The 8,584-nt window shown below is 40.6% G+C and overlaps 1 pseudogene; it reads right to left on the bottom strand.

Moving 5' to 3' along the window:
• Positions 1-6,653: 6,653 nt before the first annotated feature.
• LOC123649053 lies at positions 6,654-7,880 on the bottom strand (annotated as a pseudogene).
• Positions 7,881-8,584: the final 704 nt, after the last annotated feature.

Genomic DNA, 8,584 nt, shown 5'->3' with positions numbered 1-8,584 from the left:
CTAATTGAATTGGTAAATGGGATGTGATATTGTAAATATTCTATATTTTAGGGTTAAGTGAATCTATCCCCTGTTTTTTAGACTACATTGTTTTCAAAATTATTGCAGCAACAATTTTTAACATCGCTGGAAGTCAGGTTATGAGATGTGAGCCAAGTGAACAGTTTTACCATTTTCCTTCTACTTAGGTAGCAAAGGTGTTCAGATCTCCCCATATCTTACCAGCAGCTTAGGCAGCCATGGCATTCTGTGTTATCAGATCATGGATCTAATTAGCCTGTAGAAAGGTAGAATGTCTAATTTATTTTAAGTGAATGAGTATTGAATATACCCAGGCTCGTCCTTGGAAATCACTTAAAATAACTCATTGTAATTTTTTGCTTTTTTTTTTTTTTTATGCTGGTGCAGTAGGTAAAATTCTGCCAGGACGTATCAAATGTTTTGCTGTAGTGCAAACCCATTAAACCTTTGCATTGATGTCATTACACTCTAAAATAGAATTTATGGAACATGGGTACTTTTTACTGTTTTGTGTTTTTTTAATAGTTTTTCATAGAGCAAAATAATGTTAGAGATCACTTTTTGTATTAGCTTTGCTATTGATAGAAATGATAGAGGTCCACTCCTTATAGAAGTAGGCCATGGAAGTCATTACCAGTGTTGGTGGCAGGGAGGGGACATTGCAGTTAAAGTTATTTACATAGGTATGTATTTAAATTCTTGTGATGGGTGAAATGAACTAAAACAGACTTGTCTTTAAAGAATTGTAGCTTGAATAAGGAATAATAAAATCACAGTAATGTATTATAGATAAACCTTACTGACATTTTATACTTTTGAAGGGAAATGAGATTTTAAGCTGCTTTGGCTAGAATTTCAAAATACATTGTAGTCACAACTCTGACATTATAGCTCTCTGCCCCTAAGAAATTTTTAAAAGAATTTACTATCTACTTCTGTAAAATGTCAATAATATCATTTACCTCCTTTTTTCAGGGATGTAGTGAGGATTAAGTGTTTGAAAATGGAAAAATATTATCTGTTGTATCTCATCACTAGAAAATACCTTTTCACCGAACTACTATAGAGAATATTTTTACTACTGATCTTAAGTTTTATTGATCACACTCCTCATTGCACTAAAAATTTTGGGAATGAAAGTACAGATCTTATTTGATTGTGAGCAAAAGAAACATAACACCTTTGGCTTGTTAAATATAAAAGTGTGGACATTTGAGGTATGAAATGATTATTTACAATTGTGTTTTGTAAAATCAGTGATCTCCAATCTTTATATTGAAGAAAAGCTTTGAAGACTACAATTTCTACAGTTATTTATTTCTTCCAGTTGGCAAATCAAGTACATCTTTTGTTTTGCAAATGTCCTAAGTGTAAAAAGCATATGCCCACATAGCTATTCTTCTGAAAAGGGGTGTTAACTACAGAATACAGTCGTTATTTTTTTAAACTTAAAGATATTCTTGTTCAATTAATTGGCAAATATTTGATTAATCATTATGTTTTAACGTTATAGCAGCCGCTGTGATGAATACAAAAGAATTAAGAAGACTTCAAAACAAAAAGTATAGAATCTAAGTCCTTTGAAAATAGGGCCATTGTTATGTTTATATTCCTGGTAGCTAGCACAGGGCCTGGCGGCAGTAGACATTTACTAAAGGTTAGTTGAATGAGCAGATGAATAAGAAGGACCTGATGCTTGCCTTTATGACACTTAGTGTCCTTTGATATAAAACGAGGAATATACAGAAAACCACACTAAACAATAGACAATAATCCTGTGGCAAATAATTAGAATTTAGAGATATTAGAATTTAGAGGAAACACTAAAATAGTTTTCAGACATGGCATTTGGAGCACTGCTATCAGAACTTCTAGTTGTGAAGTCTTCATGAAGAATGTGGGACTTAAGCCCTCAAGGACTGGTAGGATTTGGATGTGAATATGTGAGGCATCATAGGTGAAGAGATCATGACTGACGTGGGGGTGAGAAACCATGTTTATGGGCCAATGAGAAAAATGGCCTTATTGGAAAACATTAAACTAAAATAAGGCTAGGTTGGTAGGTGGTGTTTAGGCAGAGGAATTTAGATTCCCAAATGACAGCTTTGTCATTCACCATGAAAACCGACCTGCTGAATGCTTCCAGCGTATGTATCTGCCAGGAGCCTTCCTGGCACACTGCCTGTCAGCTACTGCTCAGATGGTTTGACAGATGGTGGTAAGAAATGGAGCTGTTAATGTCAGTAAAGCTGCCTTCTGTGAAAACTAGCCAACCAGCATGACTTCAAGCTTTATAACTGGTGATTTGTGGTACTGTTAAATAAAAAAAAATGTAGCATTAAATGGTGTGGGATAGGCTAGGCTTGCCTTATTATTCAGAGGTATGATACTGGGCTGGAAAGTTTCTCTTCTCAGCCTACTCCATGCTTGCTCAGCACCCTGAGATGCCAGAATCAATTGATCATTTCTTTGCCTACTGCTAAAACATATAACTGTAGAGAAGGGTCCATGCTCAGCTTACAATGAATGCATTTTTCAGTCTTTCCCTAAGACCAGGGTTTAATAGAGAGGTGAATACATACAGCATGAGCTCACTGAAAACGCATCTTCTTTACTATATGCATAATTTTTGTCTTTTTCCTAGATGAGATTTCCTGTTCTTAAGTCTACTTGGTGTGACATTAATTTATAATTGATAATTTTCACTGTTAATAATTAACATAGTAATATATCTCCAGATTTATTATGATTAGCTTTTATATGACATATCTTTTAACTTTTAACTTATCTGTGTCATTATATTTAAAATGGATTTCTTATAGGCATCAAATAGTGAGTACTTACTTTTTTTCTAGTGTCATGGTCTCTGTCTTTTTTTCTTTTTCTCTCTCTGTCTCCAGGGTAGAGTGCAGTGGGGTCATCATAGCTCACTGCAACCTCAGACTCCTGGGCTCTAGCTATCTTCCTGCCTCCCAAGTAGTTGGGACTATAGCCGCATGCCACCACACCTGGCTAATTTTTCTGTTCTTTTCTATAAAGATGGGGTCTCCCTCTTGCTCAAGTTTAAAGATTCATTTTAAGTAAAAGCCTGTGAAGATAGTCTGATCTTCTTGTCTTTTAACTAGTCTCCCTTGTTTTATGGTAATGGAACCAGGAGTGGGTTGATTTAGTACAGCATAGAGAGTAAAGACTGGATCTGGAAAGATTCAGTCCCACTTGGCTACTGACTTGTGTGTATCTTTACCCATATTTACACTATTCAAATATCCATTTCTTCTTCTGTAAAATGAAGGAAGCATATTAGACTGACCTAATATCTGAAGTCTTATTCAGTTGTGAAATTCTATGATTCTATATTATATATATAAATGTTACTGAATGTTGAATGCCAAGCTCTGAACCCAGTTAAGCACTGTTTTAAAAATGAAGAATCTGGGTTCTGGCTCTCACAAAATTTGTTCCTAATTTGAACTAGTTAAATACTAAATCAAAGATGAAAACAATATTAAAGTATTGTACTATTTTATAGTACAAAGGGCATTTATTCATAAATATTGCACACCCTAATAGCGTGTTTTGCAAATAGATGGTAAAATGCTATTATGATATCTGTGGGTTTGCATAGGACCTCACTTAGAAACAACTTCCTGCAGGGAGAAGCACAACTGAATATATAGATGTAAAATTCTTAATCCCCATTAAAAATTCTCACGTAAGTTCTTTAAAATATTAACTAATTTTGATTATGTAAAACACTTGCTTAGTTCCAAATATGAAATGTAGTAAAGAGAATTTACTTAAACATGCCTATCTTCTTACTACCCCTACCCCAATCTTCAGCAATCTAGTGTCTCTCCAGAACTCCTTCCCAGAAACACTCATTACCAGTTTCTTATTTGTACTATCACAGATAGTCTATGCATATAAAGATATACCTATAAATATCAAAATCATATATGTAGACAACTACATACATAGCGAGTAGTGTGTTATATATACTATTCTATCTTGTGTCCTTTTTTTCTTTTTCTTTTTTTTATTCCAGAAGATTTAGGAGTACAAGTGTTTTTTGTTACATGAATGAATTATATAATGCCTAAGTGAGAGCTTTTAGTGTACCTGTCATGAGAATAGTGTACATTGTACCTGATAGGTAGATTTTTATCCCTCACCCCCTCCCCACCTCCCCCTGTTTAGTTTTCAATGTCTATTGCACTGCTTTATGAATATATATGTCCCTCATTTAACTCCCACTCATATGTGAAAACATGTGGCATTTGTTCTTCCATTCCTGAGATACTTCACTTAGGATAATGGTCTCTAGTTCAATCCAAGTTGCCACAAAAGACACTATTTCATTCCTTTTTATGGCTGACCAGTACTCCATGGTATATGTATATGCCATATTTTCTTTATCCACTCATCAATTGATGGGCACTTAGATTGATTCCATATCTTTGCAATTGTGAATTGTGCTGTGATAAACATTCGGTGTAGGTGTCTTTTTTATAAAATGACTAATTTTACTTTGAGTAGATACCCAGTAGTGGAATTGCTGGATTGGATGGTAGGTCTACATTTAGTTCTCTGAGGAATCTCCATATTTTTTTTTCATAGAGGCTGTACTAATTTATATTCCCACCAACAGTGTATAAGCATTCCCTTTTCACCGCATCCATGCCAACATCTATTTTCTGACTTTTAAATAATGGCCATTCTGACAGGGCTAAGTTGTTATCTCATTGTGGTTTTAATTTGCATTTCTCTGATGATTAGTGATATTGAATATTTTTTCATATGTTAGCCATTTGTCTATCTTCTTTTGAAAAAATCTGTTCCTGTCTTTTGCCCACTTTTTGATGGAGTTGTTTTTTTTTTTTGTTTGTTTTTTTCTTATTGATCTGTTTAAGTTCTGGATATTAGCCCTTTCTTGCACATATAGTTTGTGAATATATTCTTCTATTCTGTAGGTTATCTGTTTACTCTGTTGATTATTTCCTTTACTGTGTAGAAACATTTTAGTTTAGTTAAATACTATTTTTGTAGCTGTATATGCTCTTGGGGTCTTAGGCATAAACTCTTTGCCTAGGCCAATGTCCAGAATAATTTTTCCTATGTTTTCTTCTAGAATTTTTATGGTTTCAGGTCTTACGTTTACATCTTACCCATCTTGTGTTAATTTTTGTATATAGTGAGAGATAAGGATCCAGTTTAGGTTTTTTTTTTTTTTTCCACATGTGCCTATCAAGTTTTCCCAGCACCATTTATTGAATGGAGAGTCCTTTCCCCAGTATATGTTTTCCTTTTTTCTTTCTATATCTTAATTTTTCCCATATCTGTTTATAGGGAACTACCTTGGTATATCAGCTGCTTGATATTGAACAAATGAATTCATCATAATTTCACAGTCTTTTGTCAATAGATTGTTTCCAAGCTTTTGCTGAATATATTTCCTTGTAATTTCTATATTTACCTTATATTGCTATGTCTTTTGACTTTATGCAGTTTTATAACTATGCATAAAATTTCAATTTTTATATATTTTGGTCTATCAATCTTTTATCTTCTATTTTATGTTTCTGGGTCTTTCAACCATTCTTTGAAAAGTCTTCCCTACTCCCTAGATTTTTTTTAGCTTAAATTACTTTGAAACTTTACAGATACTTTTCCACTCAACCTTTCTGAAATGAAAGCTTGATTCTCTCCTGTTTTGTATAGAGGTTGTGAAGGTGGTTCAGCCATTTGTCTTCATATGTACATATCTACACCACGTCTCTTGTTAATAAAAGGTGTCTGGATCCCCATCACAGATCAACTCTGCATCGAATTCCAGCGTATACAACTCAGAGAGTAAAGCAGTTTCAGGACAGGATGCAACCACAGTAAAAGGGCAGGAAAAGCTGTAGCTTGATATTTGTTTCTTCTAAGTTCAACTCAAATATAATAAAGAGGAAAAAAATGAGAGCCCCTCGCTCCCAGCCCTGCTACCCAACACGCTAGCCCAAAACTCTCTGCTGTCTTAAAGTGCAATTACTGCTGCCAAGTGGCTCAGGCCAGGGATCTGGCTGGAAGGAGATCAAAGCAGAAACTTCAAACACTGGCTGTTCATGATTTAGGATAGGGAGGTGAAAGGCAGGAATAATTTGCTTTCGGCTAATAGCCTAGTTTCGGTGCAGACTTTGAAGGCCCTAGGGAGGTGACCGCAAGTAACTTCCTGATAAAGGGGCCAAGGCATGATCAGCACAGAACAGCTGCAGGGTGTGTGTGTGTGTTTTCGGGCAACCCTCTTATCTGAGACAACTGACTGTAACAGGCTACAGCAAAGAGTATAAAAGACATGCACCTCGCTGTGCGGGGTCCTTGCCCAGGAAAAGAGACCACTGCGTTGGTGCTCGGGGCTTGGACCCTAGCTCGAGCTAGTCAATAAACTCCTTTGTGTTATTGCAGCCTCAGCGATTCTGTCTTTCTGTTCTTGGGGGTCCAGGGGAGACCGGCTCTCACAGAGGGAGGGAGAGGAGAAAGGGAACCACGGTTCTCGGACACTCAAGTGCATCAAACGAATAAATGTCCTTTCTTTTGGTAAAGAAAATCTGTAAGTTGTGAGGAATCCTGGCTTGTAAAAACATAACTTTCTAAAAACTTATGAGGATGTTCCACTGCGGCAGAGCCAACAGGCAGGCGAGCCCAGAGGGCAGCAGGGCCCAGGTGCCGCGCGCGGGGCCGGGCCATACAGGCGGCTTCCGCCGGCTTCCGAGAGGTCTTCAGCTCTGGGCGAGAAGGAGTTACGCTGGACCAGGGGCATCTGGTGGGATGTGGCTCTCGTCTCTGGCCGGTCGGGGCTGGAGCCGTCGCCGGGCCTCTGGCTGTTGAACAGCAGATAGCGCCCCCGGGCATCCTGCTGCATTTTGAAGCTCTCATACTCCAAGTGAGGTAGTTTGATTCCCAGGGCCACGCAGCCCTTGGTGTGCGTCACATCCTGCTGGAGGCCCAGCTGCCAGGAGCCCTCAGCACCCCACTCATTCCCGTGGAAGACGTTGTGGAGCGAGGCTGTGGCCGCATCCATGGGGGTGACCTTCATGTGATTCACTTGGCATTTCGCAGCGGGGCTAGTAACTGCACGGACGGTGGAACAACTTCTGGGTGGCGTCGGTGTGAATGTCGCCAGGGACGAGCTCCTCGGCAAGGTGGTCCAGGTTGTGGTGCAGGTACCGCTTCTCCACCCTGATGAGCTGGAGCTCGTGCACGGCAAAGTTCAGGCCTTGGTGCACTCGCGGCCGTTCTCCTCCCGCCACAGGGCTAGGCCACGTCCTGCACCCAGGGGCCGCGGGCTTTGAGGAAGCCCGGGCAGGTGCGGTTCCCCAGCCTGCTGAGCTTCTCTGCCGCCGCCTCCGTGTGGCAGATAACCTGGACGTTGTGCAGCTGGGAGTCGGCTTCGGTGCCCCCTCGGATGATCCAGGAGGCCTGGCGGAGGCGGATCTTGCCCGGGATGATGAGCGTGTCGGTGCGGTTTGTGCAGCGTTTGCTGCCATAATAAAACTGGTGGGCCTTGAGGGTGTTACTGTGGTAGAATGTGTGAGACCTTGTGACGTACTCTGGGCCTGACCTCACTTCACAGCCCATGGAGACCCAGCGGCCCTCAATGGCAGGCGGCATCTGCACAGTGATCCGTGTGCCATTGTGGAGATGTTTCAACATGTCATGGCACTGTGACTCCTTGAAACCCTCCAGGCACTTTTCTCTAAGGACCTAGGATGGGATCTGCCGTCTGGATGAAGGAGGGCAGACCCTTCTCCCAGCCCGTGAAGCAGGAGGGCCGGGAACAGGTATCTGAGCAGGAGGCGGCGCAGACAGGACATCTCCAGGCCTCCTATCGGTCCCGGGAAGCTCGGTGTCCGCTACTGCCCTCCTGCCTGGGCCAGCCCGGCGAGAGCCCGCGGCAGCCTGCGAGTGGCCCGGCTGGCCTGGCTTCAGGCGGCCGCGGCGCGCCCCATGCTCTGCGGGGCGGTGCGGGGCTGCGGGCCGCGCGCTCCCTGGGCGCCCTCGGGTGGCTGTCGGCGCCGACGCCCGCCCCCGCGTCCTGTCCTGATCGCCGCTCCGAGCTGCAGTATCCTTCATGATCTACTGGGAAGTAATTCAGAACCGCTTCAAGTAAAAGATGAGAACCTTGTAACAGGAGAGTTCCAGTTGTCACCACTCATCTTTTGTGATTTTGTTGTCATACATTTTGCATCATATAAGCTCCAGAATATAATGCTTTAATATTTGCTTTTAACAGTCATATGTCCTTTACAAAATTAAAAAAGAAAACACATGTGTTTTTTATATTTACACACAAATTTCCCATTTTTTCTGCTTTTTATTCTTTCCCATTTTTATGGTTTGTCTCCCAAATTTCTTGTTTTGAAAACTTTATCCTCAAATTCATATGTTGATTGGAGGTGTGGCCTGTGGGAGTGAATTAGGATTAGATAAATTCATCAGGGTGGGGCCTCTGTGATGGGACTGGTAGCTTTATAAGAATAGGAAGAGAGACCTGAGCCAACACCCACACTTGCTCTGTCTC

Source organism: Lemur catta, chromosome 13 (genome assembly GCF_020740605.2).
Source record: "Lemur catta isolate mLemCat1 chromosome 13, mLemCat1.pri, whole genome shotgun sequence".
In the NCBI taxonomy this organism is placed as follows: domain Eukaryota; kingdom Metazoa; phylum Chordata; class Mammalia; order Primates; family Lemuridae; genus Lemur; species Lemur catta.
The sequence above is the reverse complement of the archived record's forward strand: the minus strand, read 5'-3'. Positions and strand labels throughout refer to the sequence as shown.